This window comes from Nicotiana tomentosiformis, chromosome 1 (assembly GCF_000390325.3).
Source record: "Nicotiana tomentosiformis chromosome 1, ASM39032v3, whole genome shotgun sequence".
Classification (NCBI taxonomy): domain Eukaryota; kingdom Viridiplantae; phylum Streptophyta; class Magnoliopsida; order Solanales; family Solanaceae; genus Nicotiana; species Nicotiana tomentosiformis.
In genome coordinates this window covers 32,237,312-32,254,660 of record NC_090812.1, presented here as the reverse complement: position 1 = coordinate 32,254,660, position 17,349 = coordinate 32,237,312, and positions in this window count along the sequence as shown.

Below are 17,349 nucleotides of genomic sequence, written 5' to 3'. Positions count from 1 at the left end.
GTTGACCAGACCAGCCGGGTAGCCTGCTCTTACTTGGGACCAGTTCTCCCAGCTCTTCAAAGAGAAATTTCTGCCTATCACATTGAGAGAGGAGAATCACCGTCAGTTTGAGCATCTCCAGCAGGGTAGTATGACTGTTACCCACCGTGAGACCCGTTTTCTGGATTTAGCCCATCATGCTATTATTCTGCTTCCCACCAAGAGAGATAGAGGGTGAGGAGGTTTATTGATGGACTTGCTCAGCTTATCAGATTACAGATGGCTAAGGAGACTGGGAGTGAGATTTCTTTTCAGGCGGCTGCTAATGTCGCCAGATGAGTCGATATGGTTCTTACTCAGGGAGGTCAGGGGTCTGACAAGAGATCTCGTTATTCCGGTGAGTTCAGCGGTGCCTCATCTAGAGGCAGGAGTACTTTTGGTAGAGGCCATCCTCCCATGCCATTTCATTCAACACTCCAGGCATCCCACGGTGCCTCAGGTGGTCGTGACCCTTAGATGCATTATTCAGAACAGCCAGCCTACAGTGCACCACCAGCTCCTATTAGTGCACTTCCTCTCCAGAGTTATCAGGGTGGTTATTCAGGTCGACAAGGTCAGTTTCAAGGTCAGTAGTCACATCGGCTGAGGTTATGTTGTACTTGCGGTGATCTGAGGCATATTGCTAGATTTTGCCCTCGGGCAACGGGCAGCTCATAGCATCAGAGTTCTCGTGCCATGGTTTCGGCACCAGTTGCTGCACCACTTGCATAGCCAGCCAGAGGCAGGGGTCAGGCAGCCAGAGGTAGAGTCCAGACTGTTAGAGGTGGAGGTCAGGCCGTTAGAGGTGGAGACCATCTAGTTAGAGGTCATCCCAGGGACGTAGTTCAGAGTGGTGGGCCCCAGCCCCGATGTTATGCTTTCCCAGCCAGGCCTGAGGCTGAGTCATCTGATGCTGTTATCACAGGTACTGTTTCAGTTTGCAGTAGAGATGCCTCAGTTCTATTTGATCCGGGGTCTACTTACTCCTATGTGTCATCCTATTTTGCTTCATATTTGGTTGTGCCACGTGATTTCTTGAGTGCTCCTGTGTATGTGTCCACACCAATGGGGGGTGCTATTGTTGTAGATCGTGTTTATCATTCGAGTGTGGTCACCATTGGGAGTCTTGAGACTTATGTAGACTATCTACTTCTCGATATGGTCGATTTTGATGTCATACTGGGTATGGATTGGCTGTCACCTTATCACGCTATATTAGATTGTCACGCCAAGACGGTGACCTTAGCCTTGGAGGGGTTGCCTCGATTAGAGTGGAAAGAGACTCTTGGTCATTCTACCAGCAGGGTTATCTTTTATGTAAAGGCTCGACATATGGTCGAGAAGGGGTGTCTAGCTTATTTGGCTCATGTCCGTGATTTTAGTGCGGAGGTTTCTTCCATGGATTCAGTGACGGTTGTTCACGAGTTTCTAGAGGTGTTTCCTGCAGACCTATCGGGGATGCCACCCGACAGGGATATTGATTTCTGCATTGATTTGGATCCAGGCACTCAGCCCATTTCCATTCCGCCATACCGCATGGCCCCGCCAGAGTTGAAAGAATTGAAGGAACAGTTACAAGATTTGCTTGATAAGGGCTTCATTAGACCTAGTGTCTCGCCCTGGGGTGCACCCATGTTGTTTGTGAAGAATAAATATGGATCGATGAGGATGTGTATAGATTATCGGCAGTTGAACAAAGTCACAATCAAGAACAAGTATCCATTGCCGAGGATTGATGATTTATTTGATCAGCTTCAGGGTGTCAATGTGTTTTCAAAGATTGATTTGAGATCTGGCTACCATCAGTTGAGGATTAGGGCATCCGATGTTCCTAAGACAGCTTTTCGGACTCAGTATGGGTATTATGAGTTTTTAGTGATGTCATTTGGGCTGACAAATGCCCCGACAACATTCATGGATCTGTTGAACCGGGTGTTCAAGCCCTACTTGGATTCCATCGTGATTGTGTTTATTGACGATATCTTGGTCTACTCCCACAGCCGAGAGGAGCACGAGCAGCACCTTCGGATCATTCTTCAGACTCTGAAAGACAATCAGTTATATGCTAAATTCTCAAAATGTGAGTTTTAGTTGAGTCCAGTTGCTTTCTTGAATTACGTTGTATCAGCAGAGGGTATTCAGGTGGATTCTAAGAAGATTGAGGTAGTTCATAACTAGCCTAGACCCACATCCGCTACAGAGATCCATAGTTTCCTGGGTTTGGCAGGCTATTACCGTCGATTTGTGGAGGGATTTTCATCCATAGTAGCCCCGTTGACCAGATTGACCCAGAAGGGTGCACCGTTCAGGTGGTCAGACGAGTGTGAAATGAGCTTTCAGAAGCTCAAGACAGCTTTGACTACGGCACCGGTATTGGTGTTACCCACAGGTTCAGGACCTTATACAGTATATTGTGACGCATCCCGTATTGGTTTGGGTACTGTATTGATGCAGGGTGGCAAGGATATTGCATATGCTTCGCGGCAATTGAAGGTTCATGAGAATAATTACCCTGTTCATGATCTAGAGCTGACAGCCATTGTTCACGCGCTGAAGATTTGGAGGCACTATCTTTATGGCGTGCCATGTGAGGTATTCACAGATCATCGGAGCTTGCAGTATTTGTTCAAGAAGAAGGAACTCAATTTAAGGCAGAGAAGGTGGTTGGAGCTATTGAAATACTATGATATCACCATATTATATCATCCCGGAAAGGCCAGTGTAGTGGCCTATGCTTTGAGTAGAAAGTCAGTCAGTATGGGTAGCCTTGCATATATTCTAGTTGGTGAGAGACCGCTTGCATTGGATGTTCAGGCCTTGGCCAACTAGTTCGTGAGGTTAGATATTTCTGAGCCCAGCCGTGTTCTAGCTTGTACAGTTTCTCGGTCTTCTTTGTTATATCGCCTCAAAGATCGATAGGATGACGATCCTCATTTACTTGTCCTTAGAGACACAGTGCGGCACGGTGGTGCCAAGTAGGTTACTGTTGGAGATGATGGAGTTTTGAGGATGCAGGGTCGTATTTGTGTGCCTAATGTGGGTGGACTTCATGAGTTGATTCTTGAGGAGGCCTACAGTTCCCGGTATTCTATTCATCCGGGCGCCGCCAAGATGTATCAGGACTTGCGGCAGCATTATTGGTGGAGGAGGATGAAGAAAGACATAGTTGCATATGTAGCTCGGTGTCTAAATTGTCAGCAAGTAAAGTACGAGCATCAGAGACCTAGTGGCTTGCTTCAGAAGATGGAGATTCCTGAGTGAAAGTGGGAGCGTATCACTATGGATTTTATTGTTGGACTTCCACGGACTCAGAGGAAGTTCGATGCAGTTTGGGTCATTGTGGACAGGCTAACTAAGTCAACGCATTTTATTCTTATGGAAGTTACCTATTCCTCGGAGCGGTTGGCAGAGATTTACATTCGTGAGATCGTCCGTCTTCACGGGGTGCCCGTGTCTATCATTTCTGATTGAGGTACGCAGTTTACCTCACACTTCTGGAGGGAAGTACAACGTGAGTTGGGTATACGGGTTGAGTTGAGCACAACATTCCATCCTCAGACGGACGGGCAGTCCGAACGCACTATTCAAATCTTGGAGGATATGCTCCACGCATGTGTTATAGACTTTGGAGGATCGTGGGATCAGTTCTTGCCCCTTGCAGAGTTCGCGTACAACAACAACTATCAGTCGATCATTCAGATCGCTCCATATGAGGCATTATATGGTAGACGGTGCCAGTCGCTAGTTGGGTGGTTCGAGCCAGGAGAGGCTCGGTTGTTGGGCACAGACTTAGTACAGGATTCCTTAGATAAGGTCAAGATTATTCAGGATCGACTTCGCATAGCTCAGTCCAGGCAGAAGAGTTATGCCGACCGTAGAGTTCGTGATATTGCATTCATGGTCGGAGAGAGAGTGTTACTTCGGGTATCACCCATGAAAGGTGTAATGAGGTTCGGAAAGAATGGCAAGTTGAGCCCTAGGTATATCGGACCTTTTGAGATTCTGGAGAGAGTGGAAGAGGTGGCTTACACGCTTGCGTTGCCACCTAGTTTAGTAGATGTTCATCCGGTATTTCACGTGTCCATGCATCGAAAGTATCACGGCGATCCGTCCCATGTGTTAGATTTCAGCTCTGTCCAGTTGAATAAGGATTTGACTTACGAGGAGGAGCCGGTGGCTATTTTAGCCCGGCAAGTTCGCCAGTTGAGATCAAAGAGTTACCCTTCAGTTCGAGTGCAGTGGAGAGGTCATCCTATTGAGGCAGCTACTTGGGAGTCCGAGTCCGATATGCGGAGTAGATATCCCCACCTTTTCACCAGCCCAGGTACTTTTCTATGTCCGTTCGAGGACAAACGGTTATTTTAGAGGTGGAGAATGTGATGACCCAAAAGGTCATCTTATGTTTTAGAACTCGAATCTGCACTCTTAAACCTTAAAAATCCCATTTTACCCTGCTCGATTTGCGTGCGCATTCCGGGCATGTTTCCTGAAAGCTTTTATGTTGAAAATTGATGAAAATAAAAATTTATGCCTTAAAAGTTGATTTTAGTTGACTTCGGTCAATATTTTTGGTGAACGGGCCCGTATCCGTATTTTGACAGTCCCGGTGGGTCCGTATCGAATTATGGGACCTAGGCTTATGCCCGAAATTGAATTCGGAGGTCCCTAGCTCAAGTTATGAATTTTTATGAAAATTAAAAGTCTGAAAATTTATTGTTTTTAAGAATTGATTGATGTTTGGCATTGTTAGTACCAAGTTCGTATTTAAGACTTGTCTGTGAAATTTGGTGAGAAACGGAGTTGATTTGACGTGTTTCGGACGTCCAGTTGAGAAGATATGAATTTTAAAGTGTTCTTGAGAATTTTATTCGATTTGGTGCTAAATTCGTAGTTCTAGGTGTTATTTTGACGATTTGATCGCGCGAGCAAGTTCGTATGATTTTTTAGACTTATGTGCATATTTGGTTTGGAGCCCCGAGGGCTCGGGTGAGTTTCGGATAAGCCACAAGATGTTTTGGACTTAGAAAATCTGGTATTTTGCTGCAGCAGGTGTTCTGGCACGTCCTTCTTCGCATTCGCGAAGATACTATCGCGAACGCGAAGAGTAAATTGGACAGCTGGAATTTTCTTCTTCGCGAACGCGAAGCGATGGGGGCGTTACCCTTCGCGAACGCGACCAGCTCCTCGCGAATGCGTAGTGTTAGGCACACCTGGGGAAGAGTCGATTGTTCCTTCATCGCGAATACGAGCAGGGTCTCGCGAACGCGAAGGCTTGGCAGTCAGTACCCTTCGCAAACGCGACAGTGGCCTCGCGAACGCGATGCACACTATCGCCCAATACATAAAACAGAATCAAACACGGGTTTAAGCCATTTCTTCAACATTTTTCAAGAACCAAACTGGTAGAGGCGATTTTCAAGAGTCATTGTCTTCTCCAAAGTGTTGGTAAGTGATTCTAAACCATTTTCTTTCAATTACCCATTTCATTTAATGAATTATCAACCTAAAATCTAGAGTTTTCATGGTAGAATTAGGGGTTAGGGTAGAAACTAGGGATTTCGGAAATTTGAGGATTTAGACCTCAATTTGAGGTCGGATTCCAAAATCAATTATATATTCGGGCTCGAGGGTGAATGGGTAAATGTATTTTGGTCTGAATCTCGGGTTTTAACCAAGCGGGCCCGGGGTCGATTTTTCGACTTTTTGGAGGAAATTTTGGGAAATATAATTTATACAATATAATTGATTTCTTTAGCAATATTTGATATTATTGAGTCATTTTGAATAGATACGAGTGGTTTGGAGGTGAATTCTAAAGGAAAAGCTGTGATTGAAAATTAAGTGGCCTTCGGAACAAGGTAAGTGTTGTGTCTAACCCTGACTTGAGGAAATTAGGAACCTTAGATTATTTGCTAAGTGAAATTCATGTGAGCGGCATATATGTGAGGTGACGAGTACTTATGCGCCGCCAATTTACCTGTTTTTTTCCATGTTTATTCCGTTATTTTCTTATATGGTCTCTTTCCTATGCCTAATTTCTACATGTTTATACTAGTGTTGTTAAATTGATTGTCATTATCATGTTTACGGATTTTCTGTTGGTAATTGAGTATTTATTTAAAAATTGATATTTATATTGTGAAACCAAATGTTGAAGTAAGGTTTATACTTGTTATTCTATCTCCCTGTTATTATTTATGCATTGCATTATGGTAAAGGAGAGTGTTAATGCACGAAGGGTGATGTCGTGCCATATTGTGAGTGTTAATGCATGAAGGGTGATGCCGTGTCATATTATGAGTGTTAATGTACGAAGGGTGATGCTGTGCCATATTGTGAGTGTTAATGCACGAAGGGTGATGCCGTGCCATATTGTGAGTGTTAATGCACGAAGGGTGATGTCGTGCCATGATATGAGAGTTAATGCACGAAGGGTGATACCGTGTTGTTTCTATTAATTTTATGGTTAGATTGAGAGTAAAAGCACGAAGGGTGATGCCGTTCATTTTTTCTTTACTGTATTCACTATTCCTGTTGATTCATGGTATGTTGACTGCTCCGGTTATCATTCTGTTGTATTTCTTTATCTCGTATTCCCCTCGGCATGTTCCCCTCCCGACATTTCCTGTTTAGTTCTTCATTTCTGTTATTTGTATATACACAGTTAAATTGTACAGGTTGATTTGTAGGTGCCTTGACTTAGCCTCATCACTAGTTCGTCGAGGTTAGGCTCGACATTTATCAGTACATGGGGTCGGTTGTACTGATACTGCACTCTGCACTTTCTGTGCAGAATTTGGTACCGGCTCGGGTTGATCGAGATTTTTGCTATTGGTCCGTTGTCCGAAGATTCAAGATAGATCTATCGGCGTTCACAGACCTTGAAGTCCCGTCTATCTTCTCTGTTCTACTGTTTCTTTCATTTAGACAGTTGTATTTCTTTCACACTATTACTTATAGAAAATTCTAGAATGCTCGTGAATTATGACTCCAGATCTGGGTGGTAGTAATTAATACAGTTTTATAATATTCCGCACTTATCATATTTCATCTTAGTTAATTATTGTTATTTACTAAATAGAAATAAGGAATTGGTTTAATAATTTTCTAATGTTGGCTTGCCTAGCAAGTGAAATGTTAGGCGCCATCACGGTCCCGTCGGTGGGAAATTCTGGGTCGTGACATGTACCATGTGAATTGAGACTCTGTTGTTTCCATGGCATTGTGAAATGGTCCTACTTTATTGATATCCGTGTTTTCACCATGTGATAAAATAGTTAAGTTGTTAATCATGCAAGATATCATGTTTAGGCATTATGCCGATACTGTTTGGACCCATAGTGGTCGTTTCTTACTTTCGTCTCACTGATTTCATTGATATTTCATACTCAGTCATATCCTTACATTCATACCATATCTCAGTATCAGATACTATTTATTAATACATCATATCATTATTGTCGAGCTAGTTTCATGACATTGTGAGCCCGTGAGTGAGACTGGAGAGATTGACGACTGAGTGAGACCGAGGGCCTGAGTGAGAGTGACATTTTGGGATCGGGCTGCATGCCGTAATATATTATATTGATTATACTATATATATATATATATATATATATATATATATATATATATATATATATATATATATATATATATATATATATATTTTATTTGATCAGGCTGCACGCCACAACAATATAGCGCTTGGGTTGAAAGAGCCCCTCCCGAGTCTGCACACCCCCAGTGAGCGTAGTCGATTATATATATAGATCGGATTGCACGTCGTAGCGGGTATTGTACAGCGTTGCGTGATTGAGTGTGCTGAACATAGTGAGAGAGAATGCGAGATAGTGAGATTGATTACTCTGAGAGTGTGAGTACATGAGCTCATCATCGTGATGCATTGCATTTGACATGCATACTTGAGATACATGCATAGAGGTGCATTTCCTTCTACCCAGTTTTGGGTACATTTGTGATTTTACATGTATCTTGACATGTAGGCATATAGAAGTACTTTCCTCATGCTATTTGAAAATGAAACATCTTACTATTTGTTGAAAGGAGTTTTGGGAAAAATCACAGTTTTCAAACTTACTCGTATTTTGACTTTTTCGGTTAAAAGATTTAGATTTTCACTGAGATACTTGAAAAGAAATGCCTATTTTTTTTTCTGAAACTGTGAACGGACTGAGCCTTTTATTTCTGAGATACTCTTTTATTACGTGTACTATATTGTTATGAACTGTTGTGGAATATTGGTGTTGGACCCGACATTTGTGTTAGCTCGTCACTACTTTCAACTTAAGGTTAGGTTTGTTACTTATTGAGTACATGGGGTCAGTTGTACTCATACTACACTTCTGCACTTTGCGTGCAGATGTTGGCTGCTGATGTTGCTGTGTTCGATGGGAGCTGGATTTGAAGATGTACCTGCGTCCCGGTTGTAGCTGCCTCTTGTTCGTGGTAGCCTTAGATCTATAAAACTCGATTTATGTACTTTCCAAACAGATTATATATTTATTTTATTTTCGCTTTGTAAACTCTATTCTTAGAAGCTCATGACTTGCACTACTAGTTCTTGAGAAATGTATAAGATTGAGATAAATTTTTTACTTAATTGCTTTATTAATTGTTATTGAAATTGGTTAGTGGTTAACTAGCTAACCTAGCGAGTTGGGTTAGGTGTTATCACGACTAGTTGGATTTTGGGTAGTGACATTAATAGAATTAATGTTTACCTACAACAAAAGACTATCTTAAAACTAACGCCTTTTTCCATTCCAAACTTGATCTTTATAAACAAAAAAGAAAATCTAAAGTCCCTCCAAATTAATGTTAATTATTATTATAAAAAATACTTCATTTAATAAGTCATTTAATTATTTTTATAATTTTTAGAAGTTTAAAATTAATAATACTTTTATTTATTAATTTTTTTTCTTATTTGGATTGAAAGTCCTAATATTTAGAACTTTAAAATATTAAAATTTTATTATATAGATCATGCACTTAAATTACGCGAGATGTCTTAGGTACGGGGCTGCCATTTTTTTAATTCTAATTCTAAGTCATTCTCTAGAGTAAATATGTCATGGATGAGTCTTCTTTTAATTATAAATTCTCTCACAAACTTGCTTTAGTATCCTTTTAAATGTTTTTAAATTTTTATTACTATTTAATTTGATTTTACGATCATATGAAAGTTGTAGATTATCAGTTACCTAATTATATATTTTCAATTCTAACCTTTCAGCACTATTTTAAGTTTTTAAGGACTTGTTCTTGCTGAAAGCCTGAAACTGAAAAGGAAGCATGATAACTTGTGAATTTAAAGTTATAATAATATTAAATTAAAATAAATTTTAAGTTGAATTATTGACTTATGATTGAGGATTTTTATGAGACTTAGTTTATTTATTGAGTTATTATACATTAACATATATGATCATATTCATGAACTTATATTTTTTTATTTAAACATAAATTTTAAATAAATTAGTACTCATTAAGATAGAATACACGTGCATCGCGCGTACCTTGAAACTAGTTAAGTAACAAATGCAGGTATGTGATACACATTTCTTGCATTAGATTGGATGTGAGGCTATGGTTATTAATGAGGCATAATTTACTAAAGAGATAATTTTTTATAATGATATTTTATTTTAAAAATAATAATTTCTATGTCCACTTATTAAAAGAAGTAGAAATTTATAATTATCAAAATAGAAAAACTGTATTTATTATTATTCAAAAACAAATACTCCTATTCTTTACCTCAAATTGACAACTGGAAGTGAAAAGTACCAAAAATATACTTTAGACTTTAGAGGAGTCCGGAATCAAAGTGTGGTATTTTTGGACTCAAGCGACCAAAATTGTTTAAAAAAAGAAAGATTGGGCACCATAATATATATAGCGCGGTTATTCACCGCGCTATACCGTAACATCACGTTTGTCCGTTAAGGTATAGCGTGGTGAATAACCGCGCTATAGGTATAACGCATATATACCGCGCTATACATAAATGTTGGGCCCACCAATAATTCTTCTGCACTTAACTGACACACCAATAATTCATAGGGGTATAGCACACATATTTAAGGCACTATACATCAAATAATTGTACCCCGGGCTGGTTTTTTCCTTATTTAAGGAGTTTCAGGATTTTGTAAAAATCCATTCAGGATCCTTCAAGTCTTCCGAAATATTTGTTCATTAAATATTTGTTCGTTAAGTTATTTTGTATTTTGTCATAATATCCGAAGAGCGAAAAATTAGGGTTTTATTATATTGGGGTGGGGGTGGGGGTGGAGTGAGGTTGTGGTGGAGAATAACTCAGTACATTATAGTTGTTCTCCACAGTGTCATGTTAAGTTGTCACTTACAATGGAGTATGATACATTGGTATCGTTGTTATGTAAAACAATGAGTGTGAGCAAACGTTCAGTGAATATTAAAGTAACCGAAAGATATCCGTATTTTGTTATTCCGCAAGGGGTTGCTTGTTATGCTGAGTTTAACATCGAAGACGATGAAACTCTCACAGATTTTTTGAGGACTCCGGATGAACACCGGGAACTTCTTGTGATAAAAATGTTGGAAATGTACGTCAAGGCTGAAGACGTTCGCAATAATGAAGTTCCGCAAAGTAGGAATATTCATCAATCATCGGGTGGTTATTTTGGAGCAGTTTTAGCCGAATAGGCTCCGGGTGAAAGAGTTTGGCTTGATCTAAACTTATATCCACGGGCGAATGAGGACCGAGAACATAATTTCTCTACATAATCCACAAGCCGAGTGGTAAACTTTAAATTTTTCTTGCGTTACGATGTTTATTTTTATGTATTGAATTTGTATTAACACTCATATATTCTACAGGGGGTACCGGCTATATATGAATTTTACAAGTTATGAACCGACAGACAGTTGGAATATTTCTAGTTTTGGTGTGTTGGATCATGTGCATCATGGGATATCAACACATTATAATTTGTAAGTGATGTGATAAAGTGTCTATGTAAAGTTTGTACGAATTTGAGAAACTCATTATTTTATTGGTTGTGCAGTGAAAACGAGCAACTTGAAGATCCTATCCTTACTCAATTGCCTGAAGACAACACATTTAATCGGGATCTGGAAGATGCACAGAGTCAGGAAGAGAATATTGATTATGACAACAATGCTGATGAGTTTGGAGATGACACGCCCTTCCCTGATGAGTTTGGAGATGACACGCCCTTCCCTGATGAGGGTGATGATGATGAGGACTAGAATATTGAACCTGATTTGATGAGAGAGCATGCTCCACCTCCCATTAGACCAAGTGTGTACGAGTCTCATGTGCCGTTTCATTCAAGGAAGATTCCCTACCTTTATCATTTACCAAGTACACCGGATGTGGATGCCCTCACAAGGGATCTTGACGAAATTTGGACGTCAATGTGGGATGAATCTAGAGCAACGGTGCTCCCAAAAGGAATGCTTTTTGCTGATAAAGCGCGCCTAAGCAGAGCGGTGTGAATGTACAACATAAAAGAGTGTCGTGAGATCGTGGTTCATGAGTCATCTCCGGAAGTATACAAGGTTATTTGTCGTAGATGGTTTCAAGGTTGTAATTGGATGCTTCGTGCGAGAAAGCTGGAAACAAATATGTGGGTTGTGGGTAAATACATTGGTACCCATAATTGTAAAATGGACACATTCAGTGGGAATCATTTTAACTTAAATGTTAACTTGATTTGTCTTGTCTTGATTCCACACATTGAAGCGTCCATAAAGTACAAGATCAAATAGTGTATAATATTTGTCCACCAAGGATATGGATGTACCATTACCAAAAGAAAGGCATTTCTCGGGCACAAACGTGCGTTTGAAATTATTTATGGTAACTGGGATAAGTCTTTTGCCTCTCTACCCAGGTACATGGCCGCATTGCAACACTATAACCTCAGGACTATTGTTGAATGGAATCTTGAGCGGAGTCCGGGAATACCAGAACACATATTCAGATATGTGTTTTGGGCATTTAAACCATCCATTGATGGTTTTGTGCATTGTCGGCCGGTAATATCCATAGACGACACTCATGTCTATGGAATATATGATATTAAGTTGTTGATCGCCGTTGCAATAGATGCTAATGGAAGTATATTTCCCCTAGTATTTTCTATTTGTGCCAATAAAATCCAAGAGACGTGGACATTAATTTTGAACCACTTGAAGGAGCACGTTGTCATACAACGTTCAGGTATTTATCTAATATCTTATCGGCATGGCGGTATTTTGAGTTCTGTACAGAATTTGTGTGCATGCCAGGAACCGTATGCCTACCACTGTTACTATGTGAGGCACCTGAAGGCTAGCTTCTAGAGGGCTTATCCGAAAAAGGACTTGCATGATTTAATGTGGATGGCTGCAACCGATCACCAAGAGTGTAAATTCAGGAGGCAAATGGAATTGATCAGGAAGGAAGACCAAGGAGCCTATAGTTGGTTGATGCGACATGAGCTTGACAAGTGGACTTTGCATGCGGATGGTGGCAGAAGATGGAGAATTCTGACTACAAATGTGGTAGAGTCTTTCAACGGGTTATTGAGGTCTGCACGTGGATTGCCTATCACTGCCATGGTGCGAATGTCATTCAAGCAAATGGCGGAGAGGTTTGTTGAAAGATCTAGAGGTGCATCGTCATTAATGGAAATGAGTGTTGAATTTATGCCAATACCAATGAAAAGATTTGAGAAATACAGGAAGTGAGCACAGTGGCATTCATTTTTGTAGTATTGCAACGAGCGAAATATTTTTGAAGTTCGCACTGCTATTCATCACAACCGGGAGAATAATACACACACCGTCAATGACGCCAGAAGGTTATGCTCATGTGGGAAATTGTCCATCTATCATATGTCACGCTCACATGACATGAAGTGCTTTCAACATACAGGTTTTGCGGCAACGAGGTCGTTGATAAAGAATATAGTGTTGCTGTATACTTAAACACCTATAGTGGATAGTTGCAGCCAGTGGGTGCTGAGCATTATTGGCCGTCAAAACTATTTAAAATGGTGTGTAACAAGGATGATGTGAGTCAACAACAAGTGCAAAAACGAACGCGTATACCGAACCAAATGGATGTTAGTGATACCGTTTATGTGCGTAAATGTGGCATATATTCGTCCTAAGACACAACCATCATAAATGTCCTTCAGCTGGTTTGGGTGCGGTTGTAATTCAGCTCCCGGTGGAAGTTCATCCAATGTGCTCAATTATCAAGGATACACGTAGTGTTTTGTTGCAGTAATTTGTTGTAATAAGTGTATGTAAATGTTCAGCTTGCAAAATGAATGAAATAAAATTATGTTTCCATTGGGGTTACATTTAACTGCTATTTAGTATTAATACTTCAGTACAACAATTTAACATACAACCCAAAAAAAAAACAATTGTCATTCGCTATTATTGTCGCTGTCTGGCACTATTTCATTGTCATTGTCTTCATCTTCTTCGTCAACTTCGTGTGCGTACCCTTCAAGACCGAGGGCATCGTAATCTACGCCCCAGTTGACACACATTTCTCTAATTTTATCGCTATCATCAATAAGACCACTTGCTTGATTTCTACAATAATATGGGATTCATACGTCCATCATCTGTGGTAGAAACTTAGGTAGTCCCTCCTACTCGACATTGGTAGGACAAAAATAAATGTGAATTTCAAGAATGGTATGATGAATCCATTAATCAGGAATACTACAAATCATGTTTGTACTACGTTTGGAATATGACCGGTGAATACGAACTCCAGATCTTTAAACTACAACAATAACTTGTGGCAGTGAAGGAGAAACTAAAAGAGCCAGAAGAAGAAAAAAATAGGTTGGAAGAGAAATTTAAGTGGTTGAAGCACAGAATAATGGGCGATAGTGACTAAACAAATACATGGATGTATTGAGTGTAGTATTTTGTCTTTATGTTTTGCGTGTCATGTATTATCATTAATTGTACCGAATTTAAATTATGTTAAGTTATCGTTTTTTATTTGTGTTGTAGTATTAAACTAATAAATAACCCGAGAAATAAAAACACATGCGCAAATTATGTTAAACATAAATAATGTTGCTATTATATATTTTATGTCATATATACAGATAATAATAAATGTCAATGTGTCCAACAACCTGTATGCTTTAAATCATTGGCTGGCCTGAGGCGCATCCCATCCCGCCCGGCTACGCTATCAGGATCATACTCATCATGTCACCTCTTTATCAGAGGATGCGCTGCAGCATGATCGTCGGTAAGGCTGGCAGACTCGGTAGAAGCGGTCGTCGGTCCAGCAGTAACCTACAGAATAATAAGATATTTTAGTATATGAAATCTAAATTACTAACGTATGTGTTAGCTAAAATATTTTTAATGGTCATGCCATGGTCTCGGCGGGCTCCTGAATAAAATGAGTCGTGTCCGGCATGTCAGTATCGCACAAAGTGGCCTCCATGATGGGTGATGATGATGTCTTTAAAAAAAATAAAAACGCTTTAGATACCGATGACTAATTAATGAGATAAAAACAAATAGAAATAATAGTAATACAAACAAACTTGCGCGTGAGTAGCAACACACTGCTCAGTCAGAACATCGGGGTGCACTGAAGTAGATGAAGTATGCGACACATCCTTAGTAACCCTCGATGATGAGCCATAACTCAGTCGTCGTCCACTATGTACCTCTCATATCGGACGATCCTCAGTAACCGTTAATGGTCCTGGTCGATCAGGAAAATAGTGATCCCACTCCTGCTGCGTAATGGTCGTGCCCGCGATCAACAATGGAGCTGACGGGGTCAACCGCGAAGTCCATGGCGACAACTGTAGGCTGAATGACGTAATATCATGAGGAGCATCGTATGGCTCAGGGTGGTCACCCGGTTGATCATCTCTAATATCATCTACAAGTTCCTCAACGCCCCCTTGTGGGGGACCCCGTCCTCGCCGACCACCATGACCTCGTGGGACACCCCTTCCTCTATGACCATACCTGCCATGTCTACCACTTTCAGGCTCCACTGCTGGCCCACGATGGTAGTCCTCTAGCGGCACATAAGCAGCCTCGTATCCTAATCGCTTATCATCTCAGGCACGCCTTAATGTCCGGGCAGCCATATCTGTAACTTGACTTCCATACTCGTGCAAAGCTATCGCTCCCTCGCCGGTATGCTGCATCATCTGCAGTCCTAGCTGGTAGAACTAATTTAATCCAATAGCCTACATAACATGTCAAATAATAATTACGGAATGATAATTTAACGTTATAAGTAAGTATAACAAATAACATACCAGTGTCTCATGCCTCCCAGCGTATGGAATGTACCGACCACCTGCTCGATGAACGGGGTTCCCGACATGAAATCGGGTAATGCTGCGATACCAGCCCATATACTCATGCTCGCCATCCGTACGCTCAGGTGTAGGGAGTGGAGGAATCAGGTCATACATCTGGTCCCAAACCTCAATCTGGGACTCTAGCCAGTCCACGTATGTCTGGTCGACCCTGGAACTATCATCCCACTGGTAATGTGTCCTAAGCCAAGCGGGCGGGATAGATACAAGCTGCGGTCAACCAAACTGGCGAAGGACTCGCTCGGTGGCATGATGCTTGACAATATCGAGACATATCAGTGGGACAGAAAAGCTCCACATAGCTCGGCCGTGGGAGCAATAATCAGGCAAACCAGCTATGAGCGCATCGCTGTATAGCCTCCATATGAACTATTAATTAAACACATGAATCATGAGTAAACGCAACACATATAAAGTCAGACCAAGTAAACTTAAGTATACACGTATCTGCGTCCTTCAAGCAAAATCCAACAAATCCCTGTAATACGAGAGATGATGTCGAGCCTCGACCTTGCGTCCGTAGACTCGCCTATCAACCCACCTCCTAGCTAAAGGGAGAAACAGTGGAGGTGGTGCATCCGGAGTGATGTGTGGTAGAGGTGGTTGAAACTGTAGGAACCGCTCCCAGGCCCAAACCTAATATACATAGTGGGCGTAAGATTTAAGTTATTATTTTATTATGTATGTTATAATCATGAAAAGAATTGACTATGTTTTCACCTAATATACATTGTGTCCATGCAATCCTGTATATTCTCTAAGAGCATGCGGGTAAGCTACAGGTAGTCCATCAACCGCCAGACCAAAAAAAACCTCCACGTCCTCAAACATGATGGTAGCCTCGCTGATGGGTAGATGAAACATGTGCGTCTCCGGTCGCCACCGCTCTATCATAGCCATGATCAACGCCCAGTCGAACTGCAACTGGCTGATCTCTATGATCCTGTAGAAACTCGTATCCTGAAGGCGTCTAACTATACGGGAATGGAGTGGGTGAGCCCTAATGAACTCCCATATATCGTCTATACGTCTGGCGCGGAATGTCTGGGACAAACACTATCCATCCCATGCGTATGAAGACCTATGCTCGGCCTGTAGCAATAGTAACTCTAGCGATGCAGGTCCGGGACGCACATACAGAACCTCCATGACGATGACTGTAAATTGAACAATATTAATTAAAGTATTTTTCTTTTTAATTGCTTAACATCTTTAAATATATTGCAATATCTTTAATATTAAAATTTATTCGATATTTTTACTATATTGTTACTTAGGTTTATACATTTTTTATATTATAATTTTATATGTGAATTCACTATTTTATATGTTGGTTTATCATTTTATATATTAGTTTTTTATTTTATATGTTACTTTATTATTTTATATGTTAGTTTGACTATTTTATATGTTTGTTTATTATTTTATATGTTAGTTTCTTATTATATGTTTGTTTCTTATTTTATATATTAGTTTATTATTTTATATGTTAATTTATTATTTTATATGTTGATTTATCATTTTATATGTTAGTTTATTATTTTATATGTTAATTTATTATATTATATGTTGGTTTATCATTTTATATGTTAGTTTATTATTTTATATGTTACTTTATTATTTTATATGTTAGTTTGACAAATATTGTTGTTTCTTAATGTTATTTTCTTACGTTTGTTGACTAGAATTCTAGAGATTTTGTGTTTGAACTATCTATCTTTTTTTCCAGATAGTTTTGGGTTTAACAGATAATTAAATGATTAATTTCAATAACTACAAAGACACTACGCTAAAGGGCACTATATTTTACTACGCTAAAGGGCACTACATTACAAATACGGGCACTACATTAAAATTACGGGCACAACATAACACTACCGGGAACTAAACAACATTAAAGTCACATATTAATATATGTACAACA